The sequence below is a fragment of the Macrobrachium nipponense genome, chromosome 37 (genome assembly GCF_015104395.2).
Source record: "Macrobrachium nipponense isolate FS-2020 chromosome 37, ASM1510439v2, whole genome shotgun sequence".
NCBI lineage: Eukaryota > Metazoa > Arthropoda > Malacostraca > Decapoda > Palaemonidae > Macrobrachium > Macrobrachium nipponense.
In genome coordinates, this window is record NC_061097.1 from 15,031,081 (window position 1) to 15,056,065 (window position 24,985).

At 38.5% G+C, this 24,985-nt stretch overlaps 2 non-coding genes across 2 annotated transcripts; both read left to right on the forward strand.

Moving 5' to 3' along the window:
- Positions 1–12,252: 12,252 nt before the first annotated feature.
- Positions 12,253–12,342, forward strand: Trnai-uau (transfer RNA isoleucine (anticodon UAU)). Its single transcript is given in 2 exon segments — positions 12,253–12,290; positions 12,307–12,342. It is a non-coding gene; the product is annotated as a tRNA-Ile (tRNA).
- Positions 12,343–22,193: 9,851 nt separating this feature from the next.
- On the forward strand, positions 22,194–22,283 carry Trnai-uau (transfer RNA isoleucine (anticodon UAU)). The gene is given in 2 exon segments: positions 22,194–22,231; positions 22,248–22,283. It is a non-coding gene; the product is annotated as a tRNA-Ile (tRNA).
- The last annotated feature ends 2,702 nt before the right edge of the window (positions 22,284–24,985 follow it).

A 24,985-nucleotide genomic window follows, 5' to 3' on the forward strand; every position in this document is an offset into this window, starting at 1 on the left:
GTTTTTGTGGTGCCTCGCACATCTGTCACCACCCACAAGCTTAAACCTCTGGAACCTAATTTGCCCCTTTTTGTATTCTCCCCTCCATACCCTTCTCTGCCGGTTTTCCAACGGCCTTTTCGGTTACCAACCAAGAATAGTGGTGAGAACAAAGGGGCAGGAACTGGCGCACCTATTTTGACAGATGTCAAAACACAGCTTGCGCTGGTGCCCGACCTGGTTATATATACTGGCTACCATGCCCTCTCAAATCGCAATCCACCCTAGCCTTCTACACGACACTATGCCATACTACTGTCTTGGCGAATATACTGCCGGCTAATTGACCCTCCTACTTTACAGTCTGGGAATGGGACTCTGCTTGACAATTTATTCTGACGCACACCTTGAAGCAGTCCTCCTGAAGCTACCTGAGCACTGCCTAAAGTGGAATCCGGAAGTGCCCCCTTATCTTATTTCTTAGTGAGGAACAGCAGGAGAGAAAGCCCTTCCACTGATTATCTGGCTCAACTCTATACAAGTCTCGCCAACGGACTCAGGTAATGTGAACTGGTATTTGGTTGTCAGCCCTCACCTACTGTTTCTTGCACTCATTCCTTATTCCACCTGCTCTCCCATTCCCATGAACCTTCTATTCTTTCTCCTTCAGAGAACCCAGTGATTTTGGCTGTGAGTTTGTGACATCTTTTAGTTTATATTGGAATTGTTCTTAAGATCCTTGTTGGTCGTGCTTGCAGTAATCAAGTAATTTGACATTCATTCAATGATATGATATTTGTCGTATTTTGCATTTTGCATTTGAGCATTGGTCAATTTACATAAGTTTCCTCGTTGTTATCCCGTGTTTTACAACGTTCCATGCTTTGCAGATTCTTGTAGACTCCCCCGTTGTGTGCCATCTTCTGTAGTTCAACAGTGCCACTCAAAACAGTTACTGCCAGTTCCATCTTCGAGACAAGATTCCTGAGATGTTAGTAGAAGTAGTTCTTGCTTAAAGTGCTCCACTCCTGTGATATTATTAAGAGTTGTCTTCGTTGATCTTTGCATCGTATTTACTCACTAGATTTAGTGTTTCTGCTTGCAACTCAGTGGCATATTTGTTTTAATATTGTACATAAATTACAGTAGTATTACAGTGCCACAAAGACAGTGAGCGCTCCGGTAATTTTTATTATTTTTCTGATTGCCTTAGTGAATTATATTAGAAGTGGAAACACTTCATTTACCTTCAACATATTTGCAAATATTTTGTTTGAGATTTACTAAAGGTACATACTTTTACTTTCTGTTCACATGAAGTAGGCACCACACAACCAACAACCCCCTCCCCACCGAGTCAGCTGTCGCTTCCAAAGAATTCAAAGTAGAGCCAGTTTCTCCAAATTTTCCAAAATAAAATCTTTTACCCCCGCCTGCCTGTGACAATACACACACACATACACACACGCGCACACACACACACACCACACAGCACACAACATATATATATATATAGTATATATATATATATATATATATATATATTAATATGGGGGAATTATCCCTCCATGCCACCACTATTACATGGGGAAACCGCCATGTATTTCATAACGGAAAGCGTGGACACGAAACGGAAGGCAGACCCCCACTACACAGACAGGCTCTCTCTCTCTCTCTCCCGGCAATCACCCCCCATACCTCTCTCTCTCTCTCTCTTCTTCTCTCTCTCTCTCTCTCTCTCACCTCTTTCTCTCCATTCTAACAGGTAATGAAAATGAGAGAGTTGCATCATAACATAACGTTTATTTACAGTAACAACTAAGTCGTTAACTAAGTAATCCAGTCTCACAGACTAACTTAAAACTACTCATTGTCAAGTCACCCAAAAGGTCACACCTTTCCCTGGGAACTCTGGTCCACAGAAATCCAGAACCATCTGCAAAGATACAGAACACATTCTGGTAAGTACACACACAAGTTTAAAGACAAAGTTAATAAAATGGAACATCTTACAAGATATCAAACAAGCACCACCCCTTTGGCTAAAGTAAAGGTAACACTTACCCCATTCCCAACCGGACACTAAACACTATGTCAAAAAACTCCCCCGCGATGCCACGGCATCTTGCCTATGACTCGAAGCCCTCTGTCAAAATCCCTCTCATAGGCTTGGGTATGAACGCTTTTAACAGAAAGAGGTGCACACGCACTATACGAACACACAGTTCGCTAGCGCCTCACGGTTCTAGCTGCATCTAATTTCACAAAGGCACTTTGGGAAGAGTTCATAAACTGTCGTACATTGACTCGACGAACTAAGCATTTTTATCTCACGCCATCCCCTAGAAACTCATTCATCAGCTACCCTCAGGTCGTTACTCTGCACTGTCCTCCACATTCCACAGGTTACAGAGAATGCACGAACAATATATTATTAATCAAAACCCTATGTCTTACAGATTGCTCGGCCTCGCACCTATATGCTAGCTCCCGCCTAGCAAAATTGCTTATACAATATAAAACATTGGCCGGCTTAAAACAAAATAAGAAAAACTGCACGTCTCTGGCATTATAAAATAAAGTCTTATCACGCTTTATCTCCCAATAACACAAAATGCATTTTCTCTCATATTTTCTGCATAAGGATTCTTGAATATCCCTCTTCGCTTGTCTGCAAGTAGCTGCACAGACAGCAACAGGCTATAGCAGGCTGTAGCAACTGTAGGAAGACGGAATGCCTCCCTCATCGTAGAAGACTCTCACGGCTTCTTGTAGATCCCCCAAAAAAACACGCTGTAGAATTCTCTCGATCACCCACGTGGAAATACTTGTAATCACCATGGGCAACATGGCAGCAACCTCACGGCTGGTGGACGTCTTGCTGGCGTCGGGAACTTTTGGGCGTTAGTATGTCAGTCAGGTCTTTGGTCAATCTAAGAAAATTATTAACCCAAACATACTACCTCTATCAAACAATGATCTCAAAAAGGTCAGAAATACTAACTGAACGTCTCCCAATTAACTCCCTTAAATATGACTACTAAAATGATAAGTCATTATCACAACTCTCTAAGAAAAGAAACATCAAGTTCTCCAATTCAATTCTCCAAACTCGCACTCAGCACACACACAACTCAGAAATCACAGCAACTCCACGGAATTCTGCACTCACATTTCGAACTCGAATGTGCTCACAAGAGAAAAAAAAAAAAAGAAAAATTCGTAAACAAGCCCAAGAAAGAAAAGAATCACGTAACACCCAGACCCAAAAATATTCTCGCAAGCTAATATTTAAACAACCACAAAATCAGTAAAAATCTCCAACTTTTAACAGCAAAAACCCCCTTTACTGCTCAATAATTAATCACATGAGACTTAATGTCAAACTCCCATTCTTTCGTAAATAGCAACCCTCGAAAAATCACATCTCCCGGTAAAATCAAATCTCCCGTCCAAAAAAAGAAATGTTATTTAAGCTCAATCCCCAAATCATATCTCTCATAGAAAAAGGAAGAAAATAATAAAAAAAAAAGAATAATCACAAGTAGATTTCCCCAATCACAAAATACATAATACATGTATAATATGCATGACTCCCGCGTTTTCCCAAGAAATGCTCCATGTAAAGTATGGAATTTGCCAGAAAGCAAAACTCTCATACATGCGCTCTTCGTGAAATGCTATAGCCACATTTCCCAGATATTGTCAAAAATTTCTGATCTATCACCATCAGAGGAAAAGAATCAGCACACGCTCATCACATCGCTTGTCAGCAGAAAAATCACCTGCGGACGCATGCTCAAACAACAGCACAAAAATTGTCTAGTCAGACACATAAGTTTGGAAACTCATGATTCTCAAGAAAAAGGTCTAACTGACACATTTCACAGAATTAACTCCAGGATATGACTAATGTGTTCAAAATTTGTCTCGAAGACTTATTCTCTCAACATGACTTTTCCCAAATTATATTTCTCCAAGAATAACACACTTGTGAACATGAAAAATGCACACACATCCCACAAATAACTCGTAATGCAGTAATGCCACTTCTCTCTAAATAGACACGAAATCAAAAAAGAGAACCTCAGAAATCTTCTCTTGACTCGAAAAAACTCCCATAACCACAAAAAAAAGAGAGTCACCCGCCCAAGATTAATTCCAACTCCATTATGAGACATCATATCAATAATAACACCACTCCGGTTATAGAAATATTCCTCCATTTGGTTAATAACCAACCCCCTTATATTATCTCTTTATTTCTCCAAAGCCACATGTCAGTAGAAAGAAAAAAAAACACCACTCCAAGAATAGAGAATAGTCACCTCTATTTCGGCAAATACAAAATATTTACCTCTATTTCCACAATAACTCCATGTGGAAACAAACAAGGCTCCAAATAATATATCTCCAAAAAATGTGCACTCAAGGCATCTAACTCACACGCTCCCAAATATTGCCCCATAATCTCCAAATATGTGTCTCCATTTTGCAACAAGATGGCTGCAAAATATTGAACTAAACATAGCTCATACCACATTGGCAAATATCAAAAATGGCCAAAATAAAATATATCTCCATATATTATATCTCAAATATACTCCAAAAATAATATATACCTCCAATTTCTCTCCAAAATAATATATCTCAATTATAACTCAATTATAATCTCAATTATAACTCCATTCTCCAGAGAATAACTCAATGTTATAGTAAAAACTATAAAAACTCTCTCCGTTTAGCATAACTGCTAAAAAGGGCAAAAACTCGGCAAATAAACTGTCTAGAAAATTCTAGAAAAAATCACCAATGTGCCACAAGTCATTGTAACAGAATTCCAAACTCACAGTGTCTAAGCAAAGACTTCCCCATATGCACTACGACATAAGCCACTAGAAAACTTAACCAAGTTTTCTATCTCTCACAAAGTTGTCACAAATACAACAAGGGTATTGTGCAAGAAAACTCTCAATTTCTGAAACACAAATATCCAGAGAAAAAATGTAGTGCCATTACGTATGCATTCAAAACATGCAAGAAATTCTCCCCATATTACTCTATAGCATCAAATAGCTAAAACACGAACACTTTCTTCTTGAAAAATGACTCTAAGTCACGAACTGAGATAATATTCACACTAACTGGAGAGAAAAAACAAATTCAAATTCACCCATGGTAAAAAAAACTTGTGTCAGCGATGGCTAATTTTCAAAAAAGGAGAAAAGAAAAATCAACGGCACCATTAACTATCTCCCGTAACTCACTAGATGTCAAGCAATTATCTGCTGAACTCATAAAAAAAAGGAAAAAAAACTAAAACAATGTGTTGTTAGTTCCTCCCATAATCACAAAAGATTTCACCTCCCTTGACAGCATTAAAACACCCACGTATTAGTATAAAAAAAAAAAAAAAAAACAAAAACACAGTATCAATAAATCTCATTATCACAAAAGGGGAAAAAAATCACCAAAAAAAATTGCTAGATCATCAAAATCATCAGTATCAGTACAAAAATTATCACCAATGTTAATGCTTGTCCATTCTCCAAAAATTCAGCAAAAAACTCAGCAAAATTCAGCAAAATTCCACACAATTCACCAAGATTCAGCCAGATTCATCAAGATTCAGCAAAACTCATCCCCGTGAATCACTGAAATATTCTCCAAAGTTACAAAAACTGAACAAATAATTAACACAAGACTTCTCCCATTAATTCATTGTAATAATTCTCCCTGTAATAATTATTGAATAATCTCCCATGAAATATCTCAAATCTCTCGCAAAACAATTCTCCCGTAATGATAATTATACTTAAGCAAACTTCCCGTGACACATCTCAAGTATAACAATTATTAATAATAATAATAATAATAACTCTCCAAAGCAATAATTCTCTCGCAAAGGATAAATTGCAAATAGCATACAACAGTATTGCTGAATCCTATGACATACAATTTCTCCAGCATGCAACACCATGACATAACACCATTGCCACACAACACAGATACAACACCAATCATCGGCATTTCAAAGTAATTTCTCCAACACAATAAAAAAAAATAATCTGTGTATCCCCCTCATATTTGTGTCTTTCAAGGCACAAAGAAACACATAACCACCATCCCGTGCATGTTAACTACTTTTCCCCTCATTTTCGTAAAAGAAAAATCTCTTTTTATTTCCTTTTCTCTTCATCCAAGGGAGAAAAAAAAAAATATCTTTTCTAAAAAAAAGACTCTACGGGCATTTCACTTCATCAACTTATCAATCAGCTGATGTCTTAGCATTCAATGTCAAGGCCAATCCATCTCCAACACTAAGAAAAAAAAAAGGAAAAGGGGAAGTTCACCCACACTGAGACAAAAAAATTTCTCCCCCCTGAGAACAACCCCTCAGTCAAGCGGCAGAACACTCCCCCGAGGCATGCCAGTAGGATCCCCATCCCTGCACTATCTCTCGAGTGAGGCTAGTGGTACCCATGCAACTACCCTCCCAAGGGATTGCGTACACCATCGCATGCAAGGCGCCTCTCTGCAGAAATATGCTGAGCCTTAAAACCCTTAAAATTGTGGCCGCTCTGTGTCACTAAGCCAAATCTGCTTGTCTAAGCACAGTTTCCATGCATAGAAAAATACACTCCTATGTTTTAAACAAAGACGAATGCATACGTCCATTATAAACACGTGCAAATAAAGAAAACACTTCACTATGGGGAAAGAAAAAATTGTTTTGACCTCTGAACCAATCCCATAACCCTGAAAATATTTTAAACAAAAACCCACTCCTTTTGATAAACAATAGTTCTTTAACACTCACCATCATAATGGGAACAAAAGGAACTCGAAATTCTTCGTAAAAACGCGTAAATCTCGTCGGCACAATACAAACGCGACCGGTGAGATGACCACTAGCAACACTCCCTTACAAACTAGACTGAGTTGCTTGTCTCACGACTCCCACCCTGAAGAATCTTGGTACGAGCAAATTTGATGACTCTAATAGAAAATCTTTCCTCATCCCCCCATCTCACGGACGGACATTTTCTCTACCCCTTTTTCTAACTGGCCAACCATCTCTACATTGGCGTTCCTAGGCATAAAAAAACAAGAAAACTTTCTATATCCCCTTTTTAACCGTCTGCCACCACTATTATGTGGGAAAACCTCCATGTATTTCATACGGTAAGCGTGGACACGAAACGGAAGGCAGACCCCCACTACACAGACAGGCTCTCTCTCTCTCTCTCCCGGCAATCACCCCACATCTCTCTCTCTCTCTCTTCTCTCTCTCTCTCTCTCTCTCCACCTCTTTCTCTCCATTCTAACAGGTAATGAAAATGAGAGAGTTGCATCATAACATAACGTTTATTTACAGTAACAACTAAGTCGGTTAACTAAGTAATCCAGTCTTACAGACTAACTTAAAACAACTCATTGTCAAGTCACCCAAAAGGTCACACCTTTTCCCTGGGAACTCTGTCCCACAGAAATCCAGAACCATCTGCCAAAGATACAGAACACATTCTGGTAAGTACACACACAAGTTTAAAGACAAAGTTAATAAAATGGAACATCTTACAAGATATCAAACAAGCCACCCCTTTGGCTAAAGTAAAGGTAACACTTACCCATTCCCAACCGGACACTAAACACTATGTCAAAAAACTCCCCCGGCGAATGCCACGGCATCTTTGCCTATGACTCGAAGCCCTCTGTCAAAATCCCTCTCATAGGCTTGGGTATGAACGCTTTTAACAGAAAGAGGTGCAACACGCACATACGAACACACAGTTCGCTAGCGCCTCACGGTTCTAGCTGCATCTAATTTCACAAAGGCACTTTGGGAAGAGTTCATAAACTGTCGTACATTGACTCGACGAACTAAGCATTTTTATCTCACGCCATCCCCTAGAAACTCATTCATCAGCTACCCTCAGGTCGTTACTCTGCACTGTCCTCCACATTCCACAGGTTACAGAGAATGCACGAACAATATATATTAATCAAAACCCTATGTCTTACATATATATATATATATATATATATATATATATAGTTAGGTAAAATGTTTATGCTCGCAGCCATATCGTTATATCTTAACATAGTGGACATATAACCTTCCGTTCCTATTTCACCTCTAAAATAAGGTATAATTCCAGTGTTTTAATGGTATTGAAATAATAATAATAATAATAATAATAATAATAATAATAATAATAATAATAATAATAATAATAACCCATCGTTGGATGGGTGACCGCTCTCCTCGGCGTTGATTCCTTGGGAGAGGTTCTTTACCATAATTTCCTCAGTCTACTCAGCTGTAAATGAGTACTTATCCCTGATGGGGTAGGGTCCAGCTATGGGTTAAATAGCAAAAACTCAGCAATAATGGAAAGAAATGAAGGAATAAACGACAACGACATAAATGGAACCTCTGGCAACAGAGGAGCTTCGTCCAGCAACCAGGTATTCAACCCAATTGAAGGGGAAGACGTTCAGGTACTTGGAGGTCGTCATCCAGCAACTGATCACCACAACGACAGTAATCAACAGCCTGAGACTGGAGCTACAGAAGCAAAAAGGAAGAAATGGACAAGAGAAGAAAATAAGGAAATATGGAGATGCTACATCAGAAGCAACCCGACAGAGAGAGGATATAGAAGAAGATTGGTCAACATCTGGAATGAGAGGAATAACACCCCCCAAACAGAGCAGAGGCTGGCAGACCAAGAAGGAAACATAAATAAAAGAAAAAGAAATGGCTCTCCCCAACAGAAAGAGAAGAGCTGGAAAGGGAAATGTCACACGACAACGAATTACACGAAGACGAACTGAGAGACGATGCCACAGAAGACGACAGGGAGGATGAGGTATCAAACAACGACACACGAAGAAACACTGACGAAGTAACACAGAGGACGGAATGGGTAGAAAAGATTAGACAATGGATGGAGCCAGATACAGAGAGAACAAAGATCCCCTCCATGAAAGCCTACAACACCAAGAAATTAAGGGAGAAAACAAGTGAGGTCAATGAAATCAATGGGCATAATACACACCCACTAGTATCACAGAAACAAATAACTTGCCATATGCAGGAGCAAGATTAGTAGCAGAACTGATGGGGATTCGACAAACACCACCAGCACAACCAACCCAACAGAAACCAAAACAGCAACCTCCTTGGAAAAGGAACCTGGAAAAGCAAATCATGGTGATGAGATCTGACTTGAGTAAACTGAAAGAGATGGCAGAAAAAAGGCTAAGAAGCAAGAAAACAAGGGAGGAACTCAACGAGAAATACAAAGTACAAGAGAGGGGACTAAACAACACAATAGAAGATGTAAAACAGAGGCTTAAGGCCAAAGCACATAAGATCCAACGGTACATGAACAGGAATAAGGGATACCAACAGAACAAACTATTCGGAACCAACCAGAAAAGGCTATACAGCCAACTAAGAGGGGAAGACAACCACCCAGAAATTCCTGAAGCCGAACCAAGTAAGAGACTCTGGGAAAACATATGGAGCAATCCGGTAGCACACAACAAACATGCAACATGGCTCCAGGAAGTCAAGGAAGAAGAAACAGGGAGAATAAAACAAAGATTCACAGAGATCACGACAGACACAGTCAGACACCAACTAAAGCAAATGCCAAACTGGAAAGCCCCAGGTCCCAATGAAGTCCATGGATACGGCTCAAAAACTTCAAGGCCCTACACCCACGAATAGCAGAACAACTCCAGCATTGTATCTCAAATCACCAAGCACCCAAATGGATGACCACAGGAAGAACATCCTTAGTACAAAAAGACAAGAGTAAGGGAAATATAGCCAGTAACTACAGGCCTATCACCTGCCTACCAATAATGTGGAAGTTACTAACAGGTATCATCAGTGAAAGGCTATACAACTACCTAGAGGAGACAAACACCATCCCCCACCAACAGAAAGGCTGCAGAAGGAAGTGTAGGGGCACAAAAGACCAGCTCCTGATAGACAAAATGGTAATGAAGAACAGTAGGAGAAGGAAAACCAACCTAAGCATGGCATGGATAGACTTTAAGAAAGCCTTCGACATGATACCACACACATGACTAATAGAATACCTGAAAATATATGGGGCAGAGGAAAACACCATCAGCTTCCTCAAAAATACAATGCGCAACTGGAATACAATACTTACAAGCTCTGGAATAAGACTAGCAGAGGTTAATATCAGGAGAGGGATCTTCCAGGGCGACTCACTGTCCCCACTACTCTTCGTAGTAGCCATGATTGCCATGACAAAAGTACTACAGAAGATGGATGCCGGGTACCAACTCAAGAAAAGAGGCAACAGAATTAACCATCTGATGTTCATGGACGACATCAAGCTGTATGGTAAAAGCATCAAGGAAATAGATACCCTAATCCAGACTGTAAGGATTGTATCTGGGGACATCAGGATGGAGTTTGGAATAGAAAAATACGCCTTAGTCAACATACAAAAAGGCAAAGTAACGAGAACTGAACGGATAAAGCTACCAGATGGGAGCAACATCAAACACATAGATGAGACAGGATACAAATACCTGGGAATAATGGAAGGAGGGGATATAAAACACCAAGAGATGAAGGACATGATCAGAAAAGAATATATGCAGAGACTCAAGGCGATACTCAAGTCAAAACTCACACCCGGAAATATGATAAAAGCCATAAACACATGGGCAGTGCCAGTAATCAGATACAGCGCAGAATAGTGGAATGGACGAAGGCAGAACTCCACAGCATAGATCAGAAAACCAGGAAACATATGACAATACACAAAGCACTACACCCAAGAGCAAATACGGACAGACTATACATAACACGAAAGGAAGGAGGGATAGGACTACTAAGTATAGAGGACTGCGTCAACATCGAAAACAGAGCACTGGGGCAATATCTGAAAACCAATGAAGACGAGTGGCTAAAGAGTGCATGGGAAGAAGGACTAATAAAAGTAGACGAAGACCCAGAAATATACAGACACAGGAGAGAGACAGACAGAACAGAGGACTGGCACAACAAACCAATGCACGGATAATACATGAGACAGACTAAAGAACTAGCCAGCGATGACAATTGGCAATGGCTACAGAGGGGAGAACTCAAGAAGAAAACTGAAGGAATGATAACAGCGGCACAAGATCAGGCCCTAAGAACCAGATATATTCAAAGAACGATAGACGGAAATAACATCTCTCGAATATGTAGGAGGTGCAATACGAAAAATGAAACCATAAACCATATAGCAAGCGAATGCCCAGCACTTGCACAGAACCAGTACAAAAAGAGGTATGATTCAGTGGCAAAAGCCCTCCTCTGGATCCTGTACAAGAAACATCAGCTACCTTGCAGTAATAAGTGGTACGAGCACCAATCTGAAGGAGTGATAGAAAACGATCAGGCAAAGATCCTCTGGGACTATGGTATCAGAGCAGATATGGTGATACGTGCAAACAGACCAGACGTGACGTTGATTGACAAAGTCAAGAAAAAAGTATCACTCATTGATGTCGCAATACCATGGGACACCAGAGTTGAAGAGAAAGAGAGGGAAAAAATGGATAAGTATCAAGATCTGAAAATAGAAATAAGAAGGATATGGGATATGCCAGTGGAAATTGTACCCATAATCATAGGAGCAATAGGCACGATCCCAAGATCCTTGAAAAGGAATCTAGAAAAACTAGACGCTGAAGTAGCTCCAGGACTCATGCAGAAGAGTGTGATCCTAGAAACGGCGCACATCGTAAGAAAAGTGATGGACTCCTAAGGAGGCAGGATGCAACGAGGAACCCCACACTATAAATACCACCCAGTCGAATTGGAGGACTGTGATAGAGTAAAAGAAAAAAAAATAATATTGTCAAATGAAGATAATGAATTGCTCAGTTGTAATTATTATTATTATTATAATTTTGGGAGAAGACCCTCTTTTAAACAAATTCTGTTGAAAAAAATGGCAGAATTAAGCAAATTATTATTATCATTATTATTATTATTATTATTATTATTATTATTATTATTATTATTATTATTATTATTATTATTATTATCAGTTGCAATTGTGTATCAAATAACTATAATACAGGAAAAGATGCATGTGCAGGCGATGAAAAATAACTCAGAGACGTGAAGAAGGGTTTTGCTCAAGTAATAACGCGCATTTTATATAATCCTTCAGATGAAAGTAATCTTTGGATCCAGTTACACAATGAATGGTGACATTTCATGTCCCAGTGGCGCAATCGGTTAGCGCGCGGTACTTATACGACAGTGTCTGAGCCATGCCGAGGTTGTGAGTTCGATCCTCACCTGGGACAGAACCTTTAATACCAGTCAGCAATGGCCCGAGGTTCGACACTTACACTGAACCAAACATACGAGATCGTAGATGGTAAGAAGAAACTTTCAACCTCACCCGAGGAAACCTTAAAAGTCTGTGATAAACACTCAATTTCCAAGGTTTATCTGGGACAGACTAAACAAGTAAAAAATTTCGACGTGGTCGAGTTTTCTGTAGAGCTTATGATGCTGGATGAACCGCGCCCCATAAAACTTTCAGCCACGCTCAGTGGTAGCCTGTCCTATACTGTTGCCAGTCGTACGAGCATGTCTAAGTTTAACCTTAAATAAAATAAAAACTACTGAGGTCTGCATTTTGATATGACTGATGATTGGAAGGTATATGATCAAGATATCAATTTGCAGCCCTCTAACCTCAGTAATGTTTGAGATGCTAGGGCGGACACAAAAAGTGAGGATGGACATACAAAGCCCACATAATAGATTTCTTTTACAGAAAACTATAAACAAACAGAAACTATGAATTTGAGTCTTGTCTAGAGTAGAACCTTTAATTAAAAATATTAGACACCAAGATTTGGAACAAATCTGGTTCAAAACCTCAAAAGTCTGAAAGGTTGTGGCTTCAACAGAACAATTTAATCATTTTAGCAGTTAGCATGAGTCCTAATTATCACATACGCAACACTCAGTGAAGAAAGTGAGTCAAGCTGGGATAAAGGTATCCAAATAACAAAGTTAAACTGAAGACTATCCTTGGACAAAACATATAGACTTTTTCCTTACAGTGATTAGGTGTTGAACGCTCTTTGAGTAGATTTTGGAACGTATGAATAGTGAATGTTTTTGTTTCTCTTGGTTTCAATATAGCTTTAGGAACAGTCAGAATCTCGCAATGCGCAGAAAATTTATAAGCACTAGAGTGTGAACATGAATAATGGCCTGTGATGTAATAAAACCTCTGAAACCATGGGACTGGGGTTGAGCATGTTATATTCTGAGTAAATCCTAACTCACTTTTTCATCATGGTTCTGAAAGTTATGTCCATATACCTCGCTTATGGACTCATTTTATCAGTCTCTCTATCGCAGTGTTAAATGCTCTTCTAAGGGACTATGCTTATGCTCAGTGAACATTGTTAATTACTTGATGTGTAGTAAGCTCAAAACCCATATTCTTGTGGGTTATTGGTTGCTGGCTCGTTTCAAGAAAACAATAGAACCCATATTTCATCCCATATATCCTATATATGGATCAAATTCGATATATGAATTCAAATGTATCAAACACAGTCACTGGTGGGTCTCCAAATAACAATGTCGGATTGGGCAAGACACCGTATAATATCTACAGCATGTTAACCGAAGATATCCCTTAAAACATTAAATAGATATGAAGTTTATGTGTACATAATATACATACACATATATATATATATATATATATATATATATATATGTGTGTGTGTGTGTGTGTGTGTGTGTGTCTGTGTGTCTGTGTGTATTGCGATTAGCATATTTCTGACCCTGGTTTTAACTTTTTTTCTCCTTAAAAATTTGGAAAAGTCACTTGAGTTAAAATGGAAAACATAGAGTAAAGCAAAGCGTTGAGATATTTGGACTCATGTCCTGTCCCTTATGCCTTAATGATGTCCCTAGTATGGAAAATACAAGCTGCCATTAGCCACCTGTATAAATGTCCTTTTAATGTTATGTCAATTTTTTATTTATTGCTTCTGAAAAATTCGTCACTAACATCTTCCAGGAACCCCCACCCTAGCTCTATAGAATACCAGGTCAACCCACCAGCGAGCCAAAGCGTATCCTCTCCTGCACAGGTAAACATTTGGTCGGATTATGACGTCAGATAGGCCTAGGCCGGATTTGAAGCCACTGTTTATGGCAGAGTCTGCCATTTTTTTTTTTAAAGCCGGTGTTCAATGCAAAGCTCTTCCTTCTCCCTATTGTCAACTGGTAAAATAAAACTGTTTATTACAAAATATTCAAGTAAAGTGACAGCAATTATGTAAAAAGCGGATCCGTGAGTGAACTTACGTATAACGAGGAGCGAAAGCGACCTGAAAACCTTACATAAACTGTCAGTCAGAGAAGCATATAATAAATATCTATGCCCTTCAACGTATAACTTAAATTAGTTGTGCAATTGATTTCAGGAACAATTGCGAAATCCCTCAGATATTTGGGAGACAAAGGATTATTTCAAGATAGAGACTAGGAAACCACAAGTCAGTTCATTTCACTTGCAGATTCCTAGTTTAACGTTCCCAGTTCTCGAGTCCCATATGTATAAAAAAAAAAATCCAGGAATGCATATAGGTTGAATATATAGAACAAAGACGAAATTTTGAAACGAATGGCAGAAATGGTAAAATCAGTGAAGGTTGTAGGAAGTAAAGGTCTTTACCCATTTCAAAAGACATTAGTACTTTCCTCAGTCTTTGCCCAAATTACTACAAATAGTAATAGACAAATACAGCATATCATATGTATTAACATATAGACTAAATCAAGACTGACTTGAACAGCACCCATCGATAATTGCAGTGAAGCATAGAATTAGGTGTCATCTTTTAGGGAAAGCTCGTTTTCTCATTGGATCAAAGCATAATGTAGACGACAATTGCAAATGAGATAACATAACAGCTGGCACACTTCATTCTTTGCTTCATATGTAAACTTCTTCATTCAGTAACGACAATGAGTCACTACAACGTCAATTGAGTCTTTCGGCCATAATGTGTTGTTCACCAGATAATTTCGGTGAAGGAGGAAAAGAAAATCGCTTCACTGAAAATTTGCAAGAGACTGACGATGAGCAACTTGAGGAAGCAACAGAGAAACGTGGTTTAGAATACTTTGGTGGATTTATTGCCCGCAAATTTCCATGTATGCCATTAGAAGATAACTCATTGACAAGTACAATAAGCAGAGGTGATAAAAAATTAATGAAGCCCTCTAAAGAATTTGATAAACAACTGAAAACAATTGACAAAAATATTCAAATGCTATCATGGAGAAAAAGGACTAAGAGCTGGAAAAGGAACTGTCAAAAACATATCTGTGAAATATAAAATTTTACTAATTTACCTCCTGATTTAGTTATATATTTCGTTCGCTGTCGAACGTTCTTTCAAATAAGAATTTTAAACGGAAATCATTTCATCTAAGATAAAGTAGACGTTGTAAAAGAATGTTTCAAGTTCAAGCTAATGTGTGTGTTGAATGATGTGTATTTCTCTTTTGAACAAATATTTATTCATTAATTCCATAACAATTTCTAACCAACGTATCTACATACATTGTTATTTTTAAGCAATGCATCTTTGTGAAAAGGTGCATTTTGCGTTGTTCATAGGATACATCAAAGATCTGTGATATATTGCCATAAATTGGTTGCATAAGTAGTGAAAGAAATTTCTTTGCAGGATGTGTGTTTTTCTTTAATATTTTTTCTAGCATTACATAGAATTTACTCCTCAAAGGATTAAACCCCCATTAACTCCGCTCACCCCCATTTTACCTGCACGTTGGTAGACCTGGTATTCTATAGACCTTGCCCCCACCATCGCTGGAAGATGGAAGACCTTTTGGTATTGCATCCCCTTATACTATTGTCCAAATCCCAATTCAATTTCTCGAAAGTCATTAAGAAGGATCAGCCTCCGAAAACACGTTAAGTTTTATGCTCATGCACTGCTGGCCTCCATGACCCGACCTCGCACCTGCGTCCCTGTTTTCGTGGTGCCTCACACCTGCATCTCCGTCCACGAATTTAAACTCTGGAACCTAATTAGCACCTCTTTGTATCCTCCCCTCCATACCTATCCTCTGCCGGCTTTCCAACTACCTTTTCAGTTACCAACCGAGATTAGTGGTGAGGCCAAAGGAGCAGGAACTGGCACACCTATGTTGACAGATGTCAAAACACGACTTAGGCTGACGCCCGAACTGGGTACATATACTGGCTACCATGCCCTCTCAAATCGCAATCCACCCTAGCCTTCTACACGACACTATGCCCTACTGCTGTCTTGGCGAATATACTGCGGGCAAGTTTATCCTCCTACTTTACCGTCTGAGAACAGGACTTTGCTTGACGTCCTGTCCTGACGCACACCTTGAAGCTGTCCTCCTGAAGCTACCTGAGCGCTGTCTAAAGTGGAATCTGGAAGTGCCCCCTTATCTTATTCCTTGGTGAGGAACTTCCACTGACGATCTGGCCTACCTCTATGCAAGTCTCGCCCATGGACTCAGGTAATGTGAACTGGAAGTTGGTTATCAGCCCTCACCTACTGTTTCTTGCACTCATTTCTGATTCCATCTGTGTCTCCCATTCCCACGATCCTGCTATTCTTTCTCCTTCTGAGGCCCCAGTGATTTTGGCTGTGTATTTGTAACATCTTTTAGTTTACATTGGAATTGTTTTTAAGATCCTTGTTGGTCGTGCTTGCAGTAATCAAGTTATTTGACATTCAATCAACAGTATATTTGTCGTATTTTGCATTTGAGCACTGGTCAATTTACATAACTTTCCTCGTTGTTATCCCGTGTTTTACAACATTCCACGCTTTGTGTGCTATCTTCTGTAGTTCAACAGTGCCACTCAAAACAGTTACTGCCATTGCCATCTTCGGGAAAAGATTCCTGTTAGTAGGAGCAATTCTTACTTACAGTGCTCCACCCCTGAGATATTATTAAGATTTCTGTTTGTTGATCTTTGCACCATATTTACTCACTTGACTTAGTGTTTCTGCTTACAACTCAGTGGCAAATTTGTTTTAATATTGTACATAAATTACAGTAGTATTACAGTGCCACAGAGACAGTGAGTGTTCCTGTAACTTTTATTATTCTTCTGATTACCTTAATGAATTATATTACAAGTGGATACACTTCATTTACCTTCAACCCTTTTGCAAATATTTTGTTTGAGATTTACAAAGGGTTCATACTTTTCCTTTCTGTTCACATGAAGTAGGCGCCACACAACCAACAACCCCCTCCCCACCAAGTCAGTTGTCGTTTCCAAAGAATTCAAAGTAGAGCCAGTTCCTCCTGATTTTCCAAAATAAAATCTTTTACCCGGGCCTGCCCTGTGATAGTACACACACACATATATAAACACTATATATAAACATTATATAAAGTAATGTTTATATATAGTTAGGTAGGAAGTTGTTTATGCTCGCGGTAATATCGTTAAATCTTAACATAATGGACCCTAAGCTTCCGTTCTTATTTCACCTCGGAAATAAGTTATAATTCTAGTGTTTTAATGGTATTTAAATAATAATAATAATAATAATAATAATAATAATAATAATAATAATAATAATAATAATTATAATAATAATAATAATAATAATTTGTTGTTATTATCAAATGAAGATTGTGAACTGCTCAGTTGTAATTATTATTATTACTATTTTGGGAGTAGACCTTCTTTTGCACAATTTAAATAATAATAATAATAATAATAATAATAATAATAATAATAATAATAATAATAATAATAATAATAGTAATAGTAATAATAATAATAATAATAATAATAATAATAATATTTCGGAAGGAGACCCTCTCGTAGACATGTTTTGTTAAAAATGACTGCTGCTTCAGCACTATTAATCTTATAAAGAGTCTTCTCTATCTTTCTGATGACGGCTTTCTCGTTGTTGCTTAGACTGGCGAGCAACGCACCAAAGGGCATGGTAAAATTCGGTTGAGTCATTTGATTTATTATTGCTTATACAATTCTCTCTCTCTCTCTAACGCGACGTTTCCTCCTGATCGACAGGACATTATCAAGCGATAACTGCTGAGGGACTGAATTCTAGTGTTGTTGTTGTTTAAGATTAAGCTGGCCTCGTACTATAGTGGCGAGTCCTTCTCCTTTTATCGTGGTGTTGCGAGCTCTCCAGTACGGTCAGAGCACTTCTCCGGTAGGTCGAGTTTTTATTGGTTCCCGGGAAGGTGACTCATACGGCGGGCGTTGACGAGTCTTGCAGACCTTCTCAGGTAGGGGGTATCACCGGAGCCTCTTGATTGGCTTCTACCTGCGTGACGTCACCCCTGGTATTATTCTCATGTCCGGTGTTCGTTCCATGCGCGCTGGTACTTTCGTTAGGGGAGAGGGGTGTGGGGATTAAATGGCTCTTCTAAGGGACTATGTTTATGTTCAGTCAACTATTGTTAATTACTTGATGTGTAGTAAGCTCAAAACCCATATTCTTGTGGGTTATTTGTTACTGGCTTGGTTCAAGAAAAGATAAGAACCCATATTTCATCCCATATATTCTATATTTGGATCAAATTCGATATATGAATCCAAATGTATGAAACACAGTCACTAGTGGGTCTCCAAATAACAATGTCGGATTGGGCAAGACACCGTATAATATCTACTGCATGCTAACCGAAGATGTCCCTTAAAACATTAAATAGATATAAAGATTTTGTGTACATAATATATATATATATATATATATATATATATATATATATATATATATATATGTGTGTGTGTGTATTGTGGTAAGCATCTTTCTGACCCGGGTTTTAACTTTTTTCTTTTTGAAAATATGAAAGAAATGGAGAAATTGATTTTGGAAAAATCACTTGAGTTAAAATGGAAAACATAGAGTAAAGTAAAGCGTCGAGATGTTTGGACTCATGGCTTGTCCCTTATGCCTTAACGATTTCCCGAGTATGGAGAATACAAGCAGCCATTAGCCACCTGTATAAATGTCCTTTTAATGTTTTGTCATTTTTTATTTGTTGCTTCTCAAAAACCCGCCACTAACATCTTCCAGGAACCCCCACCCAAGGTCTATAGAATACCAGGTCAACCCACCAGCGACCCTGCACAGGTGAACATTTGGTTGGATTATGACGTCAGATAGGCCTAGACCGGATTTAAAGCCACTGTTTATGGCAGAGTCTGCCATTTGTTTGTTTAAAAAGCCGCTGTTTCATGCAAAGCTCTCCCTTCTCCCTATTGTAAACTGGTAAACTAAAACTGTTTATTACAAAATATTCAGGTGAAGTGACGGCAATTATGTAAAAAGCGGATCCGTGAGGGAACTTATAATGAGGAGCGAAAGCGACCTGAAAACCTCACATAAACTGTCAGTCAGAGAAGCATATAATACATATCTATGGCCTTCAACGTATGACTTAAATAAGCTGTGCAACTGATTTCAGGAACAATTGCGAAATCCCTCAGATATTTGGGAGACAAAGGATTATTTCAAGATAGAGACTAGGAAACCACAAGTCCCCCCCCCCCCCCCCCCCAGTTCATTCACTTGCAGATTCCTGGTTTAACGTTCCCAGTTCTTGAGTGTCATCATATGTATAAAAAAAAATCCAGGAATGCATATGGGTTGAATATGTACAAGACGAAATTTTTAAACAAATGGTGGCAGAAATAGCAAAATCAGTGAAGGTTGTAGGAAGTAAAGGTTTTACCCATTTCAAAGGGCATTAGTAATTTCCTCAGTCTTTGCCCAAATTACTACAAACAGTAAAAGACAAATTCAGTATATCTTTGCAGGAAGTGTGTTTTTCTATAATATTTTTTCAAGCATTACATAGAATTTACCCCTCAAAGGATTAAACCCCCATTAACTCCGCTCACCCCCATTTTACCTAGACGTGGGTAGACCTGGTATTCTGTAGACCTTGGCCCCAAAGTCTTAGCTGCTAAGGAAGCTAAGACTTTGGGGAGTGCACCTTTTTATACTATTGTCATAACCCCAATTCAATTTCTCGAAAGTCATTAAGAAGGATCAGCCTCTGAAAACACGTTAAGTTTTACACCCATGCACTGCTGGCCTCCATGACCCGACCTCGCACCTGCGTCCCTGTTTTCGTGGTGCCTCACACCTGCATCTCTGCCCAGGAACTTAAACCTATGGAACCTAATTAGCACCTCTTTCTATTCTCCCCTCCATACCTTTCTCTGCCAGCTTTCCAACGGCCTTTTCAGTCACCAACCACGACTAGTGGTGAGGCCATAGGAGCGGGAACTAGCACACCTATTTTGACAGATATCAAAACACGACTTACGCTGCCGCCCGAACTGGGTACATATACTGGCTACCATGCCCTCTTAAAGCGCAATTCACCCTAGCCATCTAAACGACACTATGCCCTACTGCTGTCTTGGCGATTTTACTGCAGGCTAGTTTAACCTCCTACTTTACCGTCTGAGAACAGGACTTTGCTTGACGTCCTGTCCTGACGCACACCTTGAAGCTGTCCTCCTGAAGCTACCTGAGCGCTGCTAAAGTGGAATCCAGAAGTGCCCCCTTATCTAATTCCTTGGTGAGGAACTTCCACTGACGATCTGGCTTAACTCTATGCAAGTCTCGCCCACGGACTCAGGTAATGTGAACTGGAAGTTGGTTGTCAGCCCTCACCTACTGTTACTTGTACTCATTCCTTATTCCACCTGTTCTCCCATTCCCATCCATGATCCTGCAATTCTTTCTCCTTCTGAGACCCCAGTGATATTGGCTGTGCGTTTGTGACATTTTTTAGTTTGTATTGGAATGGTTTTTAAGATCCTTGTTGGTCGTGCTTGCAGTAATCAAGTAATTTGACATTCATTCAATAGTATGATATTTGTCGTATTTTGCATTTTGCAATTGAGCATTGGTCAATTTACATGTTTCCTTTTTTTTATCCCGTTTTTTACAACGTTCCATGCTTTCCAGATTCTTGTAGACTTCACCCGTTGTGTGCCATCTTCTGTAGTTCAACAGTGCCACTCAAAACAGTTACTGCCAGTGCCATCTTCGGGAAAAGATTCCTGTTAGTAGGAGCAGTTCTTGCTTACAGTGCTCCACCCCTGAGATATTATTAAGATTTCTGTTCGTTGATCTTTGCACCATATTTACTCACTTGATTTAGTGTTTCTACTTGCAATTCAGTGGTATATTTGTTTTAATATTGTATATAAATTACAGTAGTATTACAGTGCCACAGATACCGTGAGTGTTCCTGTAACTTTTGTTATTCTTCTGATTACCTTAATGAATTATATTACAAGTGGATACACTTCATTTACCTCCAACCCTTTTGAAAGTATTTTGTTTGAGATTCACAAAGGGTTCATAACTTTCCTTTCTGTTCACATGAAGTAGGCGCCACACAACCAACAACCTCCTCCCCACCAAGTCAGTTGTCGTTTCCAAAGAATTCAAAGTAGAGCCAGTTCCTCCTGATTTTCCAAAATAAAATCTTTTACCCAGGCCTGCCCTGTGATTGTACACACCCACATATATAAACACTATATATAAACATTATATAAAGTAATGATTATATATAGTTAGGTAGGAAGTTGCTTATGCTCGCGGTAATATCATTAAATCTTAACATAATTGACCCAAGGCTTTCCGTTCCTATTTCAGCTCGGAAATAAGTTATAATTCTAGTTTTATTGGTATTTAAATAATAATAATAATAATAATAATAATAATAATAATAATAATAATAATAATAATTTGTTGTTATTATCAAATGAAGATTATGAACTGCTCAGTTGTAATTATTATTATTATTATTATTATTTTGGGAGAAGACCCTCTTTTGCACAAATTCTGTTGAATAAAATGGCAGAATTAAGCGAATTATTATTATTATTATATTATTATTATCATAATTATCAGTTGCAATTGTGTATCAACTATCTATAATACAGGAAAAGATGCATGTGCAGGCGATAAAAAATAAATCAGAGACGAGAAGAAGGGTTTTGCTCAAGTAATAACGCGCATTTTATATAATCTTTCAGATGAACGTAATCTTTCGATCAAGTTACATAATAATGGTGACATGTCATGTCCCAGTGGCGCAATCGGTTAGCGCGCGGTACTTATACGACAGTGTCTGAGCCATGCCGAGGTTGTGAGTTCGATCCTCACCTGGGACAGAACCTTTAATACCAGTCAGCAATGACCCGAGGTTCGACACTTACACTGAACCAAACATATGAGATCGTAGGCGGTAAGAAGGAACTTTCAACCTCACACGAGGAAACCTCAAAAATCTTTCATAAACACTCAAGTTCAAAGGTTCATTTGGGACTGACACTAAACAAGGGAAAAACTATGCGCAAACGCGTTTTCTGTGTAGCTTATGATGCTGTACTAGCCGTGGCCAATGAAACTTTCATCCAAGCTCTGTGGTGGCATGTGTTATACCATTGCCAGATGTGCGATCATGGTTCACTTTAACCTTAGATAAGATAAAAACTACTGAGGCTAGAGGGCTGCATTTTGATATGATTGATGATTGGAGGGTATATGATCAAGATATCAATTTGCAGCCCTCTAGCCTTAGTAAATTTTAAGATGTGAGGGCGGACAGAAAAAGTGAAGATGGACATACAAAGACAACTCATTAGTTTTCGTTTACAGAAAACTAAAAGCAGACAGAAACTGTTAATTCAAGTCTTGTCTTGAGTAGAACCTTTCATTAAAAATCTTAGACACCAAGATTTGAGAAAAATCCGGTTCAAAACCTTAAAAATCTTTAAGGTTGTGGCTTCAACAGAACAATTTAATCATTTTAGCAGTTAGCATGAGTCCTGATTATCACATTCGCAATACTCAGTGAAGAAAGAGTGTCAAGCTAGGATAAAGGTATCCAAATAACAAGGTTAAACTGAAGATTATCCTGGGACAAAACATATAGACTTTTTCCTTACAGTGATTAGGTCTTGAACGTTCTTTGAGTAGATTTGGGAACATATGAATAGTGAATGTTTTTGTTTCTCATGGTTTCAATATAGCTTTAGGAACAGTCAGAGTCTCGCAATGCGCAGAAAATTTATAAGCACTAGAGTGTGAACATGAGTAATGGCCTGTAATGGAATAAAACCTCTGAAACCATGGGACTAGGGTAGAGTATGCTATATTCTGAGCAAAATCCTAACTCCCATTTTTACCATTTTATCAGTCTCTCTATTATAGTTTCGCAGTGTTAAATGCTCTTTTAAGGGACTATGCTATGTTCAGTCAACTATTATTAATTACTTGATGTGTAGTAAGCTCAAAACTTATATTCTTGTGGGTTATTTGTTACTGGCTCGGTTCAAGAAAAGAATAGAACCCATATTTCATCCCATATATTCTATATTTGGATCAAATTCGATATATAAATCTAAATGTATCAAACACAGTCACTAGTGGGTCTCCAAATAACAATGTCGGATTGGGCAAGACACCGTATAATATCTACTGCATGCTAACCGAAGATGTCCCTTAAAACATTAAATAGATATAAAGATTATGTGTAAATAAATATATATAATATATATATCAGATATATAATATATATATATATTAATATATCATAATATATATATATATATAATATATATGTGTGTGTATTGTGGTAAGCATCTTTCTGGCCCTGGTTTTAACTTTTTCCTTTTTGAAAATATGAAAGAATTGGGGAAATTAATTTGGGAAAAATCACTTGAGTTAAAATGGAAAACAGAGTAAAGTAAAGCGTCGAGATGTTTGGACTCATGGCTTGTCCCTTATGCCTTAACGATTTCCCGAGTATGGAAAATACAAGCAGCCATTAGCCACTTGTATAAATGTAATTTTAATATTTTGTCATTTTTTATTTGTTGCTTCTCAAAAACCCGCCACTAACATCTTCCAGGAACCCCCACCCAAGGTCTATAGAATACCAGGTCAACCCACCAGCGAACCCATGCACAGGCGTGAAACATTTGGTCGGATTATGACGTCAGATAGGCCTAGACCGGATTTAAAGCCACTGTTTATGGCAGAGTCTGCCATTTGTTTGTTTAAAAAGCCAGTGTTCAATAAAAAGCTCTTCCTTCTCCCTATTGTCAACTGGTAAACAGAAAACTGTTTATTACAAAATCTTCAGGTGAAGTGACGGCAATTATGTAAAAAGCGGATCCGTGAGGGAACTTATAATGAGGAGCGAAAGCGACCTGAAAACCTCACATAAACTGTCAGTCAGAGAAGCATATAATACATATCTATGGCCTTCAACGTATGACTTAAATTAGCTGTGCAACTGATTTTAGGAACAATTGCGAAATCCCTCAGATATTTTGGAGACAAAGGATTATTTCAAGATAGGGACTAGGAAACCACAAGTCAGTTCATTTCACTTGCAGATTCCTGGTTTAACGTTCCCAATTCTCGAGTGTCATATGTATAAAAAAATCCAGGAATGCATATGGGTTGAATATGTAGAAGAAAGGCGAAATTTTTAAACGAATGGAAGAAATAGCAAAATCAGTGTAGGAAGTAAAGCTCTTTACCCATTTCAAAAGGTATTAGTACTTTCCTCAGTCTTTGCCCAAATTACTACAAACAGTAAAAGACAAATTCAGTATATCTTTGCAGAATGTGTGTTTTTCTATAATATTTTTTCAAGCATTACATAGAATTTACCCCTCAAAGGATTAAACCCCCATTAACTCCGCTCACCCCCATTTTACCTGCACGTGGGTAGAACTGGTATTCTATAGACCTTGCCACCAAAGTCTTAGCTGCTACCGAAGCTAAGACTTTGGGGAGTGTACCTCTTTATACTATTGTCATAGCCCTAATTCAATTTCTCGAAAGTCATTAAGAAGGATCA